Source organism: Mustelus asterias, unplaced genomic scaffold (assembly GCF_964213995.1).
Source record: "Mustelus asterias unplaced genomic scaffold, sMusAst1.hap1.1 HAP1_SCAFFOLD_212, whole genome shotgun sequence".
NCBI classification, from domain to species: domain Eukaryota; kingdom Metazoa; phylum Chordata; class Chondrichthyes; order Carcharhiniformes; family Triakidae; genus Mustelus; species Mustelus asterias.
The window spans coordinates 591408-608685 of NW_027590199.1; the positions used below are offsets into that span (position 1 = coordinate 591408).

Below are 17278 nucleotides of genomic sequence, written 5' to 3' on the forward strand. Positions count from 1 at the left end.
TTTCCTCCAGGTGCTCCGGTTTCCTCCCACAGTCCAAAGCTGTGCGGGTTAGGTTGATTGGCCCTGCGAAAATTGCCCCTTAGTGTCCTGAGATGCGTAGGTTAGAGGGATTAGCGGGTAAATGTGTAGGGATATGGGAGTAGAGCCTGTGTGGGATTGTGGTCGGTGCAGACTCCATGGGCCGAATGGCCTGTTTCTGCACTGTAGGGTTTCTTTTCTTGGAAGTGAGATGTGGTGGCCATTACAGAGACTTGGTTATCTCTGGGACAGGACTGGATACTTCAAGTGCCGGGCTTCAGATGTTTCAGGAGGGACAGGGAAGGAGGCAAAAGAGGTGGGGGAGTGGCACTGTTGATCAGGGATAGTGTCACAGCTGTAGAAAAGATGGATGCCACAGAGGGATTGTCTACGGAATCTCTGTGGGTGGAGGTTCGCAACAGGAAGGGGTCAATAACTTTACTGGGTGTTTTCTATAGGCCGCCCAATAGTAGCAGGGATGTGGAGGAGCAGATTGGGAAGCAGATCCTGGAGAGATGTGATAATAACAGAGTGGTCGTGATGGTTGATTTTAATTTCCCAAATATCGATTGGAATATCCCGAGGGTAAGGGGTTTAGATGGGGAGGAGTTTGTTAGGTGTGTTCAGGAGGGCTTCCTGACACAGTATGTGGATAAGCCTACAAGAGGAGATTCTGTACTTGATTTGGTATTAGGGAATGAACCTGGGCAGGTGTCAGATCTATCAGTGGGAGAGCATTTTGGAGATAGTGATCATAACTCTATCTCCTTTACATTAGCATTGGAGAGACATAGGATCAGTCAAGCTGGGAAAGTGTTTATTTGGAGTAAGGGCAATTATGAGGCTATTAGAAAATTAGAGGCATAAACTGGAAGGAGGTTTTCTCAGGGAAATGTAGAGAAGAAATGTGGCAAATTTTCAAGGAAAATTTGTCTGGAGCTCTGCACAGCAACGGTCCAATGAGACAGGTGAGTTATGGTACAAAGAACAATACAGCACAGGAACAGGCCCTTCGGCCCTCCAAGCCTGCGCCGCTCATGTGCCCACTAGACCATTCTTTTGAATCCCTCTATTCTCTCTGTGGTAGGTCACAGGAACCATGGTGCACGAAAGCTGTCATGAATTCAGTCAAGAAGAAAAGAAAAGCCTACAAAAGGTTCAGGGAGCTAGGTAATGCTAGAAATCTAGAAGAGTATACGACAAGTAGCAAGGAACTTAAGAGGGAAATTAGAAGAGCAAAAAGGGGTCATGAGAAGGCCTTGGCAGACAGGATAAAGGAAAACCCCAAGGCATTCTACAAGTATGTTAAGAGCAAGAGGATAAGATGTGAAGGAGTAGGACCTATCAAATGTGACAGTGGGAAAGTCTGTATAGAACCGGTAGAAATAGCAGAGATACTCAATGAATACTTTGCTTCAGTATTCACAGTGGAAAAGGATCTTGGTAGTTGCAGTGCAGACTTGCAGTGGACTGAGAAGATTGAGCATGTGGACATTAGGAAAGAGGATGTGTTGGAGCTGTTGAAAAGGATCAAGTTAGATAAATCGCCGGGACCGGATGAGATGTACCCCAGGTTACTGTGGGAGGCGAGGGAAGAGATTGCTGAGCCTCTGGCAATGATCTTTGCGTCATCAATGGAGATGGGAGAGGTTCTGGAGGATTGGAGGATGGCGGATGTGGTTCCGTTATTCAAGAAAGGGAGAAGAGATAGCCCAGGAAATTATAGACCAGTGAGTCTAACCTCAGTGGTTGGTAAGTTGATGGAAAAGATCCTGAGAGGTAGGATTTATGAACATCTGGAGAGGAAAAGTATGATCAGAAATAGCCAGCACGGCTTTGTCCAAGGCAGATCATGCCTTACGAGTCTGATTGAGTTTTTTGAAGATGTAACTAGACCACATAGACGTGGGAACAGCGGTAGGTGTAGTTTATATGGATTTCAGCAAGGCGTTTGATAAGGTGCCCCATGCAAGGCTCATTGAGAAAGTGAAGGGGCATGGGATACAAGGGGACATTGCTTTGTGGATTCAGAACTGGCTTGCCCACAGAAGGCAGAGAATGGTTGTAGATGGGTCTTTTTCAGCATGTAGGTCGGTCACCAGTGGGGTGCCCCAGGGATCTGTTCTGGGACCCTTGCTCTTTGTGATTTTTATAAATGACCTGGATGAGGAAGTGGAAGGATGGGTTGGCAAGTTTGCTGATGACACAAAGGTTGGAGGTGTTGTGGATAGTGTAGAGGGATGTCAGAAGTTGCAATGAGACATAGATAAGATGCAAGACTGGGCGGAGAAGTGGCAGATAGACTTCAACCCAGATAAGTGTGTGGTGGTTCATTTTGGCAGGTCGAATAGGATGAAAGAATATAATATTAAGGGTAAGATGCTTGGCAGTGTGGAAGATCAGAAGGATCTTGGGGTCCGGGTTCATAGGACGCTCAAAGCAGCGTCGCAGGTAGAGGCTGTGGTTAAGAAGGCATATGGAATACTGGCCTTCATCAATAGAGGAATTGAGTTTAGAAATCGGGAGATAATGCTGCAGCTGTATAGGACCCTGGTCAGACCCCACCTGGAGTACTGTGCCCAGTTCTGGTCGCCTCATTACAGAAAGGAGGTGGAAGCCATAGAAAGGGTGCAGAGGAGATTTACAAGGATGTTGCCTGGATTAGGTGGCATGCCTTATGAGGATAGGTTGAGAAAGCTCGGTCTTTTCGCCTTGGAGAGGCGAAGGATGAGAGGTGACCTGATAGAGGTGTATAAGATGTTGAGGGGTATTGATAGAGTGGATTCTCAGAGGCTTTTACCCAGGGCTGAAATGGTTGCCACAAGAGGTCACAGGTTTAGGGTGCTGGGGAGTAGGTACAGAGGAGATGTTAGGGGTAAGTTTTTCACTCAGAGGGTGGTGGGTGCGTGGAATCGGCTGCCGGTAGTGGTGGTGGAGGCGGATTCGATAGGGTCTTTTAAGAGACTTTTGGATAAGTTCATTTAAGTTAGTAAGATAGAGGGTTATAGGTAAGCCTAGTAGGTAGGGACATGTTCGGCACAACTTGTGGGCCGAAGGGCCTGTTTGTGCTGTAGCTTTTCTGTGTTCTATGTTCTATGTTGCAACTTTATGGAAACTTAGTTCGACCGCACTTGGAATATAATGTTCAATTCTGGTCGCCACACTACCAGAAGGCTGTGGAGGCTTTGGAGAGGGTACAGAAAAGATTTACCAGGATGTTGCCTGGTATGGAGGGCATTAGCTATGAGAAGAAACTTGGTTTGTTCTCATTGGAACGACGGAGGTTGAGGGGCAACTTGATAGAAGTCTACAAGATTATGAGAGGTATGGACAGAGTGGATAGTCAGAAGCTTTTTCCCAGGGTAGAAGAGTCAATTACTAGGGGGCACAGGTTTAAGGTGCGAGGGGCAAGGTTCAAAGGAGATGTACGAGGCAGGTTTTTTACATAGAGAGTAGTGGGTGCCTGGAACTCATTGCCCGGGGAGGTAGTGGAAGCGGATATGGGCATGACTTTTAAGGGGCATCTTGACAAATACATGAATAGGATGGGAGTGGAGAGATATGGTCCCCGGAAGGGTAGGGGGTTTTAGTTAAGTCGGGCAGCATGGTCGTTGCAGGTTTGGAGGGGCCGAAGGGTCTGTTCCTGTGCTGTAATCTTCTTTGTTCTTTGTTCAAAACTACACACTATACTCAAGGTGTGGCCTCACCAAGGCCCTGTATAACTGCAGCAAGACATCCTTATTCCTTTACTCAAATCCTCTTGCTGTGAAGGCCAGCATGCCATTAGCTTTCCTCACCATCTGCCGTACCTGCATGCCCACCTTCAGCGACTGTTCCAACATGGCACCCAGGTCATGTTATACTTCCCCTTTTCCTAAACTGCCACCATTCAGACATTATATTGCATTTGCCAAGTACTTGCCCATTCAGCCAGCCTGTCCAAGTTACTCAGTTAATGGTAGGGCGTTGGGGAGAGTTACAGAACAAAAAGATCTAGGGGTACATGTTCATAGCTCCTTGAAAGTGGAGTCACAGGTGGACAGAGTGGTGAAGAAGGCATTCGGCATTCTTGGTTTGATCGGTCAGGACATTGAATACAGGAGTTGGGACGTCTTGTTAAAGTTGTACAAGACATTGGTAAGGCCACATTTGGAATACTGTGTGCAATTCTGGTAACCCTATTATAGAAAGGATATTATTAAACTAGAAAGAATGCAGAAAATATTTACTGGGATGCTACCGGGACTTGATGGATTGAGTTATAAGGAGAGGTTGAATAGACTGTGACTTTTTCCTCTGGAGCGTAGGAGGCTGAGGGGTGACCTTATAGAGGTCTATAAAATAATGAGGGCATAGACAAGGTAGATAGTCAATATCTTTTCCCAAAGGTAGGGGAGTCTAAAACTAGAGGGCACAGGTTTAAGTTGAGAGGGGAGAGATACAAAAGTGTCCAGAGGGGAAAATCTTTCACACAGAGGGTGGTGAGTGTCTGGAACAAGCAGCCAGAGGTAGTAGTAGAGGCGGGTTCAATTTTATCTTTTAAAAAGCATTTAGATAGTTACATGGGTACGATGGGTATAGAGGGATATGGGCCAAATGCGGGCAATTGGAATTAGCTTAGGGGTTTAAAAAAAGGGCAGCATGGACAAGTTGGGCCGAAGGGCCTGTTTCCATGCTGTAAACCTCTATGACTCTGTGACTCTATAGTCCCAATTGCCCGCATTTGGCCCATATCCCTCTATACCCTGAAGGGGTCACAACAGTGCTATGAAACAGCTTGAAAAGGGGCTGCAGGAGCAGCGGGACCTGGGTGTATCTGTGCACAAGTCATCGAAGGACAGGACAGGTGGAGAGAGCAGTTAATAAAGCAGATAGTATTCAGGGCTTTGTGAATAGGGACACAGGGTACAAGAGCAAGGAGGTTAATGCTGAACTTATACAAGACATTAGTTAGACCTCAGCTGGAATATTGTGCACAGTTCTGGGCGCCTCACTATTGGACGGATGTGAAGACATTGGAGAGAGAGCAGAAGAGGTTTACAAGGATGGTTCCAGGGATGGGAATCTTCAGTTATGAGGATAGATTGGAGAGGTTGGGATTGTTCTCCTTGGAGAGAGGAAGGCTGAGAGGAGATTTGACAGTGATGTTCAAAACCATGAGAGGGCTGGACAGAGTAGATCAGGAGAGACTGATGGGACAGGATCAGAGTATCGAATGCCGTGTCAATGGATATTTTTCAAACTCAAGATGATCGCGAACGAGAGGGCGGAGAGTTAAAGTATTTCACAAAAGAAGCAAATGTGATATGATATTTCAGATAAAGCTCGGCACAACATCGTGGGCCGAAGGGCCTGTTCTGTGCTGTACTGTTCTATGAGAGAAACATTTTCACCCAGCGAGTGGTTGGGGTTTGGAATGTTCTGCCTGGAGTGTGGTGGAGCCAGGTTCAATGGAGTTACTCGGGAGGACATAAGAGAAGCATCTGAAGACAAAAGATTGTGGAGCTGTGAGGAAAGAGGGGAGAGGACACAAGGGGAACAGGTTGAGTTGTTGTGACAGAGAACTGGCATGGGGGGAGTCTCCTCCTCTGCTCTATTCCATCAATTTAGTCTGTGACAGCAAAATATAACTCCGCCTTGGTGTTCCCGAAGAGTAAGAAATGAGTTGCACTCACCATGTGTTGCAGCCTCTCACCACATTGTCTCCAGATTGATAAATCTCCCCTTCAACTGCACAACGGCAATCGGCAACAGGAACACACTCGCCGTCCTGAAACACAGCCAAGTACCGATCTGTCAGAGACCCCCAATCCCAATGTGGCATCAAACACATCCTCCATCATCAACTAACCCAGCGGACCCAACCCAGCCCCCCAACCCCCGCACACAGCCTCCACCAAACCCCCCCCACCCAGCCCAACCCCCCCCCACCCCCCATCCCCATCCAGCCCAACCCAGCCCCCCAACCCCTGCACACAGCCTCCACCAAACCCCCCCCCACCCACCCCAAACCCCCCCCCACCCCCCCGCCCAAAACACCCCAACCCCCCCCCCCCCCCCCCACCCCCCCGCCCCCATCCAGACCCCCTTCATCAACTAACCCAGCGGACCCAACCCAGCCCCCCAACCCCTGCACACAGCCTCCACCAAACCCTCCCCCACCCACCCCAAACCCCCCCCCACCCCCCCGCCCAAAACACCCCAACCCCCCCCCCCCACCCCCCCGCCCCCATCCAGACCCCCTTCATCAACTAACCCAGCGGACCCAACCCAGCCCCCCAACCCCTGCACACAGCCTCCACCAAACCCCCCCCCACCCACCCCAAAACCCCCCCCACCGCCCCCCGCCCAAAACACCCCAACCCCCCCCCCCCACCCCCCCCACCCCCATCCAGACCCCCTTCATCAACTAACCCAGCGGACCCAACCCAGCCCCCCAACCCCTGCACACAGCCTCCACCAAACCCCCCCCCACCCACCCCAAACCCCCCCCACCCACCCCGCCCAAAACACCCCAACCCCCCCCCCCCGCCCCCCCCCCCGCCCCCATCCAGACCCCCTTCATCAACTAACCCAGCGGACCCAACCCAACCCCCCAACCCCCGCACACAGCCTCCACCAAACCCCCCCCACCCACCCCAACCCCCCCCCACCCCCCATCCCCATCCAGCCCAACCCAGCCCCCCAACCCCCGCACACAGCCTCCACCACCCCCCCCACCCCAACCCCCCCCCCCCCCCCACCCCCCCCCCCCACCCCCATCCAGCCCCCCTTCATCAACTAACCCAGCGGACCCAACCCAACCCCCGCACACAGCCTCCGCCACCCTCCCCACCCACCCCAACTCCCCCCCACCCACCCCACCCCCCCGCCCCCATCCAGCCCCCCTTCATCAACTAACCCAGCGCACCCCACAGAGCCTCCAACCACCACCCCAACCACCACCACCCCCCCACCCCCACCAGCCCCCCACCCCCACCAGCCCCCCACCCCCCAGGGGGTTTTCTCAAATCCCCTCTGAATCTTCTGCCCCTCACCCTTCTCTGCTCTAGAGAAAACAAGATGTGGAGATGCCGGCGTTGGACTGGGGTGAACACAGTAAGAGTTTTAACAACACCAGGTTAAAGTCCAACAGGTTTATTTGGTAGCAAATACCATAAGCTTTCGGAGCGCTGCTCCTTCGTCAGATGGAGTGGAAATGTGCTCTCAAAACCATTTTGAGAGCACATTTCCACTCCATCTGATGAGGGAGCAGCATTGAGTGTAGGCTGAGGGAGCTCGGTCTTTTCTCCTTGGAGAGACATAGGATGAGAGGAGACCTAATAGAGGTATATAAGATGTTGAGAGGCATAGATCGGGTGGATTCTCAGAGGCTTTTTCCCAGGGTGGAAATGGCTGCTACGAGAGGACACAGGTTTAAGGTGCTGGGGGGTAGGTACAGGGGAAATGTTAGGGGTAAGTTTTTCACACAGAGGGTGGTGGGTGAGTGTAATCGGCTGCCGTCAGGGGTGGTGGAGGCAAACTCAATAGGGTCTTTTAAGAGACTCCTGGATGAGTACATGGGACTTAATAGGATGGAGGGTTATAGGTAGGTCTAGAAGGTAGGGATATGTTCGGCACAACTTGTGGGGCCGAAGGGCCTGTTTTGTGCTGTAGTTTTCTATGATTCTATAATCCCATTACCCTGAGAGAGCGAATGAGAGCAAGCGAGACCGAACAAAGAGTGAAAGTTAATCAGAGAAAGACAGCATGAGTGCGAGAAAGAGTTTGAGAGTGTATGATGAGAGAGGGTGAGACCAACATTTAGAATACCGTGGACAGTTTTGATCCCCTTACTTGAGGAGGGATGCAGTGGCATTGGAGGCGGTTCAGAGGAGGTTCATTACATTGATTCCAGAGATGAGGTGTTTGTTTTACAAAGAGAGATTAAGCAGTTTAGGCCGATACTCCCTGGAGTTTAGAAGAATGAAGGGAGATCTAGTACAAGGTGATAAGGGGGATTGACAGGGTAGACATGGAGAGGATGTTTCCTCTTGTGGGGCAATCTGGAACAAGAGGTCAGATTTTTAGGATAAGAGGTAACAGATTTAAAACAGAGATGAGGAAAAATTACTTCTCTCAAAGGTGGTGAATCTGGAATCCGCTTCCCCGGAGCGCGGTGGATACCGAGACAGTGAGTAAATTTAAGGAAGAGGTGGACAGGTTTTTAATTAGCAATAGGTTTGAAGGGTTGTGGAGAACGGGCAGGAAAGTGGATCTGAGGTCGGGATCAGATCAGCCATGATGATATTGAATGGCGGAGCAGGCTCGAGGGGCTGAATGGCCCACTCCTGCTCCTAGTTCTTCTGAATATGATTGGACAGGCGAGCGTGATTGCAAATTAGAGCACTGGAATGAGCCAATTGGGGCAGAGCAGAAATTAAACAGAATGTCAGTAAAATACAGCAAACTGTGTCTGTATAGAGTCTGGACAAATCTGTTAGACTTCTTTGAGGAGCTATCAAGGAAGTTAGATAAAGGAGAACCAGTGGACGTGATTTATTTAGATTTCCAGAAGGCCTTTGACAAGTGCCGCATAGGAGACTGTTAAATAAGTTAAGTGCCCATGGTGTTACGGGTAAGATCCTGGCATGGATAGAGGATTGGTTGACTGGCAGAAGGCAGACTGTGGGGATAAAGGGGTCTTTTTCAGGATGGCAGCCGGTGACTAGTGTGCCTCAGGGGTCGGTGCTGGGACCACAACTTTTCACAATATACATTAACGATTTGGAAGAAGGAACTGGAGGCACTGTTGCTAAGTTTGCAGATGATTCAAAGATATGTAGAGGGACAGGGAGCACTGAGGAAGCAGGGGGGCTGCAGAAAGACTTGGACAGGTTCGGAGAGTGGGCAAAGAAGTGACAGATGGAATACAAAGAACACAGGAAATTACAACACAGGAACAGGCCCTTCGGCCCTCCAAGCCTGCACCGACCATGCTGCCCGGCTTAACTAAAACCCTCTACCCTTCCAGGGACCATATCCCTCTATTCCCATCTATTATAAAAAATTATAAGGGATAGGATTTATAGTTATTTGGAGAGTAATGAATTGATAGGTGATAGTCAGCATGGTTTTGTGGCAGGTAGGTCGTGCCTTACTAACCTTATTGAGTTTTTTGAGAAAGTGACCAAGGAGGTGGATGGGGGCAAGGCAGTGGACGTGGTATATATGGATTTTAGTAAGGCGTTTGATAAGGTTCACCATGGTAGGCTTCTGCAGAAAATGCAGATGTATGGGATTGGGGGTGATCTAGGAAATTGGATCAGGAATTGGCTAGCAGATAGGAAACAGAGGGTGGTGGTTGATAGTAAATATTCATCATGGAGTGCGGTTACAAGTGGTGTACCTCAGGGATCTGTTTTGGGGCCACTGCTGTTTGTAATATTTATTAATGATCTGGATGAGGGTATAGTTGGGTGGATTAGCAAATTTGCTGATGACACCAAAGTCGGTGGTGTGGTAGACAGTGAGGAAGGGTGTCGTAGTTTGCAGGAAGACTTAGACAGGTTGCAAAGTTGGGCCGAGAGGTGGCGGATGGAGTTTAATGCGGAGAAGTGTGAGGTAATTCACTTTGGTAGGAATAACAGATGTGTTGAGTATAGGGCTAACGGGAGGACTTTGAATAGTGTGGAGGAGCAGAGGGATCTAGGTGTATGTGTGCATAGATCCCTGAAAGTTGGGAATCAAGTAGATAAGGTTGTTAAGAAGGCATATGGTGTCTTGGCGTTTATTGGTAGGGGGATTGAATTTAGGAGTCGTAGCGTTATGTTGCAACTGTACACAACTCTGGTGCGGCCGCACTTGGAGTACTGTGTGCAGTTCTGGTCCCCACATTACAGGAAGGATGTGGAGGCTTTGGAGAGGGTGCAGAGGAGGTTTACCAGGATGTTGCCTGGTATGGAGGGGAGATCCTATGAGGAGAGGCTGAGGGATTTGGGATTGTTTTCGCTGGAAAGGCGGCGGCTAAGAGGGGATCTTATTGAAACATATAAGATGATTAGAGGTTTAGATAGGGTGGATAGTGATAGCCTTTTTCCTCTGATGGAGAAATCCAGCACGAGGGGGCATGGCTTTAAATTGAGGGGGGGTAGTTATAGAACCGATGTCAGGGGTAGGTTCTTTACCCAGAGGGTGGTGAGGGATTGGAATGCCCTGCCAGCATCAGTAGTAAATGCGCCTAGTTTGGGGGCGTTTAAGAGATCCGTAGATAGGTTCATGGACGAAAAGAAATTGGTTTAGGTTGGAGGGTCACAGTTTTTTTTTAACTGGTCGGTGCAACATCGTGGGCCGAAGGGCCTGTTCTGCGCTGTAATGTTCTATGTTCTATGTTCTATGTTCTATTCATGTATTTGTCAAGATGTCCCTTAAAGTCACTACCGTATCCGCTCCCCTGGCAACGAGTTCCAGGCACCCACTACTCTCTGTGTAAAAGATCTGCCTCGTACATCTCCTCTAAACCTTGTCCCTCGCACCTTAAACCTGTGCCCCCTAGTAATTGACTCTTCCACCCCTGGGAAGAAGCTTCTGACTATCCACTCTGTCCATGCTCCTCATAATCTTGTAGACTTCTATCAGGTCGCGCCTCAACCTCCGTCGCTCCAGTGAGAATAAACCAAGTTTCTCCAACCTCTCCTCATAGCTAATACCCTCCATACCAGGCAACATCCTGGTAAATCTTTTCTGTACCCTCTCCAAAGCCTCCACATCCTTCTGGTAGTGTGGCGACCAGAATTGAACACGATATTCCAAGTGCTGCCGAACTAAGGTTCCATAAAGCTGCGACGTGACTTGCCAATTTTTAAACTCAATGCCCTGGCCGATGAAGGCAAGCATGCCGTATGCCTTCTTGGCTACCTTCTCCACCTGCATTGCCACTTTCAGTGACCTGTGTACCTGTACACCCAAGTCCCTTTGCCTATCAATACTCTTAAGGGTTCTGCCATTTACTGTATATTTCCTATCTGTATTAGACCTTCCAAAATGCATTATCTCACATTTGTCCTGATTAAACTCCATCTGCCATCTCTCCGCCCAAGTCTCCAACCGATCTGTATCCTCTGATGGTCCTCATCGCTATCTGCAAATCCACCAACCTTTGTGTCATTTGCAAACTGACGAATCAAACCAGTTACATTTTCCTCCAAATCATTTATATATATTACAAACAGCAAAGGTCCCAGCACTGATCCTTGAGGAACGCCAATTGTCACAGCCCTCCATTCAGAAACGCACCCTTGCACTGCTACCCTCTGTCTTCTTTGACCGAGCCAGTTTTGTATCCACCTTGCTAGCTCACCTCTGATCCCATGCGACTTCACCTTCTGCACCAGTCTGCCATGAGGGACCTTGTCAGAGGCCTCACTGAAGTCCATGTGGACAACATCCACTGCCCTACCCTCATCAATCATCTTCATCACTTCCCCAAAAAACTCGATCAAGTTCATGAGACACGACCTCCCCATCACAAAAACATGTTGCCTCTCACTAATACGTCCACTTATTTCCAAGTGGGAATAAATCCTGTCTCGAAGCATCCTCTCTAATAATTTCTCTACCACTGATGGAATACAATGTGGAAAAGTGTGAGGTTATGCACTTTGGAAGGAGGAATGGGGGCACAGACTATTTTCTAAATCGAAAAATGCTTCGGAAATCAGAAATACAAAGGGACTTGGGAGCCCTTGTTCAAAATTCTCTTAAGGTTAACGTGCAGGTTCAGTCGGCAGTTAGGAAGGCAAATGCAATGTTAGCATTCATGTCGAGAGGGCTAGAATACAAGAGCAGGGATGTACTTCTGAGGCTGTATAAGGCTCTGGTCAGACCCCATTTGGAGTATTGTGAGCAGTTTTGGGCCCCATATCTAAGGAAAGATGTGCTGGCCTTGGAAAGGGTCCAGAGGAGGTGCACAAGAATGATCCCTGGAATGAAGAGCTTGTCGTATGAGGGACGGTTGAGGACTCTGGGTCTGTACACGTTAGAGTTCAGAAGGATGAGGGGGGATCTTATTGAAACTTACAGAATACTGCAAGGCCCGGATAGAGTGGATGTGGAGAGGATGTTTCCACTCGTAGGAAAAACTAGAACCAGAGGCACAACCTCAGGCTGAAGGGACAATCCTTTAAAACAGAGATGAGGAGGAATTTCTTCAGCCAGGGAGCAGTGAATCTGTGGAACTCTTTGCCTCAGAAGGCTGTGGAGGCCGGGTCATTGAGTGTCTTTAAGACAGAGATAGATAGGTTCTTGATCAATAAGGGGATCAGGGGTTATGGGGAAAAGGCAAGAGAGTGGGGATGAGAAAAATATCAGCCATGATTGAATGGCGGAGCAGACGCGATGGGCCAAGTGGCCTAATTCTACTCCTATGTCTTATGGTCTTATGGACTCTGACCGTTAACACTGACCTGTAACACCAGCCCATCACGACAGTAACAGCCTGGTCTGCAGCTCTGACTGAACCCCACTTTGGCACTGAGCTCTGCGCAGGTTCCTGATCCATGGAAACATTCCCTCCACTCTGTCCCAGCTGAACAGTTTGAGGGAGCTTCTCCTGTTTACAGAATAAGGAAAAGTTACTGATTAAACCTGACATCAATATCCAGCAGTAAGCATAGACACATAGAAACTAGAAGCAGGAGGAGGCCATTCGGCCCTTCGAGCCTGCTCCATTATTCATTTTGATCATGGCTGATCATCGAATTCAATATCCTGATTCCTCCTTCCCCCCATATCCCTCGATCCCTTTAGCCCCAAGAGCGATATCTAATTCCTGCTTGAAATCAGACAACGTTTTGGCATCAATTACTTTCTATGGGAGTGAATTCCACACATTCACCACCCTCTGGGTGAAGAAATTTCTCCTCACCTCAGTTCTAAAAGGTTTATCCCTTATCTTGAAGCTATAACCCCTAGTTCTGGACTCCCCCACCACATTCTGAATCTACCCTGTCTAACCCTGTGAGAATTTTATAAGTTTTTATGAGATCCCCTCTCACTCTTCTAAACTCCAGGGAATGTAATCCTAACCGAATATGACAAACCTGCCATCCCAGGAATCAGCCTGGCAAACCTTGGCTGTATTCCCTCTATAGCAAGGACATCCTTCCTCAGATAAGGACACCAAAACTGCACACAATACTCCAGGTGTGGCCTCACCAACGTCAATACAATTGCAGAAAAACATCCCTATCTCTACACTCAAATCCTCTCCTTATTGTTGTGGGATAATTGCCACTTTGGAGTCAGACTTGGAGGTTTCAACAATACAGTTTTATTTAACGAAGCTTCGTGGAGAAAAGGCACTGGCACTCCACGGTACTTGAGCAGCTACCTTCTCTCAATGATACAATCGGAGTGGTTCATTTTTATACATTTCAGACAATGGATAGTCTGGACATGAGCCATTTAACACATCGTTATAGCTGAGTAGGATCGATAGTTTAACACATTAAACTCATTAACGATAGTCAGCATGGTTTTGTGAGAGGGAGGTCATGCCTCACTAACCTGGTGGAGTTTTTTGAAGAAGTGACTAGAATGGTTGACGAGGGAAGGGCCGTGGATGTCGTCTATATGGACTTTAGTAAAGCTTTTGACAAAGTCCCTCATGGTAGGTTGGTGCAAAAGGTTGGATCTCATGGGATAAAGGGGGAGGTGGCTAGATGGGTGGAGAACTGGCTTAGTCACAGAAGTCAGAGGGTGGTAGTGGAAGGGTCTTTTTCCGGCTGGATGCCTATGACTGGTGGTGTTCCGCAGGGCTCTGTATTGGGAGCTCTGCTGTTTGTGATTTATATAAACGATCTGGAAGAAGGTGTAACTGGGGTGATCAGTAAGCTTGCGGACAACACGAAAATGGCTGGACTTGCAGATAGTTAGGAACATTGTCAGAGGCGACAGAAGGATATAGATAGGCTGGAAATTTGGGCAAAGAAATGGCAGATGGAGTTCAATCCAGATAAATGCAAAGTGATGCATTTTGGTAGAACTAACGGAGAGGGGAGCGATACGATAAATGGCAGAACCATAAAGGGTGTAGATACGCAGAGGGACCTGGGTGTGCAAGTCCACAGATCCTTGAAGGTGATGTCACAGGTGGAGAAGGTAGTGAAGAAGGCATATGGCATGCTTGCCTTTATAGGACGGGCAGAGAGTATAAAAGTTGGGGTCTGATGTTGCAGTTGTATAGAACGTTGGTTCGGCCGCATTTGGAATACTGCGCCCAGTTCTGGTCGCCACACTACCAGAAGGACGTGGAGGCTTTAGAGAGAGTGCAGAGGAGGTTTACCAGGATGTTGCCTGGAATGGAAGGGCTTAGTTATGAGGAGAGATTGGGTAAACTGGGGTTGTTCTCACTGGAAAGACGGAGGATGAGGGGTGACCTAATAGAGGTGTATAAAATTATGAAAGGCATAGATAGGGTGAACGGTGGGAAGCTTTTCCCCAGGTCGGTGGTGACGTTCGTGAGGGGTCATAGGTTCAAGGTGAGGGGGGCGGGGGGGGAAGTTTAACATGGATATCAGAAGGGCGTATTTTACACAGAGGGTGGTGGGGGCCTGGAATGCGCTGCCAGGCAAGGTGGTGGAGGCGGACACACTGGGAACGTTTAAGACTTATCTAGATAGCCACATGAACGGAGTGGGAATGGAGGGATACAAAAGAATGGTCTAGTTTGGACCAGGGAGCGCGGGCTTGGAGGGCCGAAGGGCCTGTTCCTGTGCTGTATTATTCTTTGTTCTTTGTTCTTTTACATCATTACAGCCAGACATATACAGACATTGGCTTTTAACATCGTGTTGTTTCATAGAATGGGTACATTTTCCCTATCGATGACTTAGTTTAGGTCTATACGTACAGTAATTGGTTTTCCTGCATTTCTGTATTCCCGTTCCCGTTTGTGGCTAACCTCTTTATCAGTCCTTATTGTCCTAGATCTGTCCTTATCTTAAAAGTGCGTCAAGCCCTGGTTGTTTCCTGCAGGATCTGATTCCTGCATGTTTAACTTTAAATAACTGTCTGTCCTTCATGTTTTAATTTCAAGTAGCTGTCTGCACTAAAAGTCAGTGCGTGTTTAATTTCTCTCTCCCAGGTGACTGTTTATGTGCCAGGCGGCCATTTTATGTGTTATGTCCCCATCTTTATGTTTACCCCACTTCACTATGAGGCCAACATACCATTTACCTTCTTTACTCCCTGCTGTACCTGCACGCTTACTTTCAGCGACTGATGCACGAGGACTCCAAGGTCTCGCTGAGTATCCACCTCTCTCAATTTACACACACTCAAGGAATAATCTGTCTTCCTATTATTGCTACCAAAGTGGATAACCTCACATTTATCCACATTATGCTGCATCTGCCGTGCGGATATCCACACACTCAGCCTGTCCAAATCACACTGAAGCATCTCTGCATCCTCCTCACAGCTCACCCTCCCACCCAACTTTGTATCACCTGCAAATTTGGAGATAATACATTCAGTTCCCTCTTTCTAATCATTAATATATACTGTGAACAGTTGGGGTCGCAGCACAGATCCCTGCAGAACCCGACTAGTCACTGACTGCCAATCAGAAAAAGACCCATTTTTGCTTCCTTTCTGCTAACCAGCTTTCTATCCATCTCAAGACATTACCTGCAATCCCACGTGCTTTAACTTTACACAGTAGTCTGTTATGTGAGACCTTGTCGAAAGCCTTCTGAAAGTCTAAATAAACCACATCCACTGGTTCTCCTCGGTCAACTCTACCAGTTACATCCTCAAAAAATCCAATAGATTCGTCAAGCATGATTTCCCTTTTGTAAATCCATGCTGACTTTGTCTGATTATACCACTGCCTTCCAAACGCTGAATTATGAAATCCTTGAGAATGGACTCCAGCAACTTCCCGAGTACCGACGTTAGGCTCACTGGTCTATAGTTCCCTGTTTTCTCGCCACCTCCCTTTTTGAATAGAGGGCTTATATTAGCAACACTCCAATCTGTAGGAACCAGTCTCAGTGCGGCATGGTAGCACAGTGGTTAGCACTGCTGCTTCACAGCTCCAGGGACCTGGGTTCGATTCCCGGCTAGGGTCACTGTCTGTGTGGAGTTTGCACATTCTCCTTGTGACTGCGTGGGTTTCCTCCGGGTGCTCCGGTTTCCTCCCACAGTCCAAAGATGTGCGGGTTAGGTTGATTGGCCATGCTGAAAAAATTGCCCCTTAGTGTCCTGGGATGCGTACATTAGAGGGATTAGCGGGTAAAATATGTAGGAATATGGGGGTAGGGCCCGGGTGGGATTGTAGTCGGTGCAGACTCGATGGGCCGAATGGCCTCTTTCTGTACTGTAGGATTTCTATGATTTCAGTCCAGAGTCCAAAGAACCTGCAATGGATCCACTATTTCCAGGACCACTTCCTTAAATCCTCTGGGATGAAGATTATCAAGACCTGGAGATTTATGCACCTTCAATCCCATCAATTTCCTCAAAACGATTTCTCTACTAATGCTGATTTCCTTCAGCTCCTCACTAAAACATGTTTCTCTCAGCACTTACATAGAAACATAGAAAAACTACAGCACAAACAGGCCCTTCGGCTCACAAGTTGTGCCGAACACATCCCCACCTTCCAGACCTACCTATAACCCTCCATCCTATTAAGCTCCATGTACTCATCCAGGAGTCTCTTAAAAGACCCTATTGAGTTTGCCTCCACCACCACTGACGGCAGCCGATTCCACTCGCCCACCACCGTCTGTGTGAAAAATTTATCCTTAACATCTCCCCTGTACCTACCCCCCCCGCACCCTAAACCTGTGTCCTCTCGTAGCAGATATTTCCACCCTGGGAAAAAGCCTCTGAGAGTCCACCCGATCTATGCCTCTCAACATCTTATACACCTCTATTAAGTCTCCTCTCATCCTTCGTCTCTCCAAGGAGAAAAGACCGAGCTCCCTCAGCCTATCCTCATAAGGCATGCCACTCAATCCAGGCAACATCCTTGTAAATCTCCTCTGCACCCTTTCAATCTTTTCCACATCGTTCCTATAGTGAGGCGACCAGAACTGAGCACAGTACTCCAAGTGGGGTCTGGCGAGGGTCTTATATAGCTGCATCATTATCCCCGGACTCCTAAACTCAATCCCTCGATTGATAAAGGCCAGCACACCATACGCCTTCTTAACCACCTCCTCCACCTGCGGGGCCGATTTTAGAGTCCTATGGACCTGGACCCCAATGTCCT

At 48.4% G+C, this 17278-nt stretch overlaps 1 protein-coding gene across 1 annotated transcript in view; it reads right to left on the minus strand.

The window, feature by feature from the left end:
- The window catches only part of LOC144485729 (SCO-spondin-like), a 449590-nt gene extending 437024 nt beyond the window's left edge, over positions 1–12566 (minus strand). Inside the window, exons 1-2 of the mRNA XM_078203820.1 lie at positions 12462–12566; positions 5694–5788 (exon numbers count right to left, since the gene is read on the minus strand). The gene's annotated coding sequence lies outside the window, so the exon portion shown is untranslated. The remainder of the gene's footprint in view (positions 1–5693; positions 5789–12461) is intronic.
- Positions 12567–17278: the final 4712 nt, after the last annotated feature.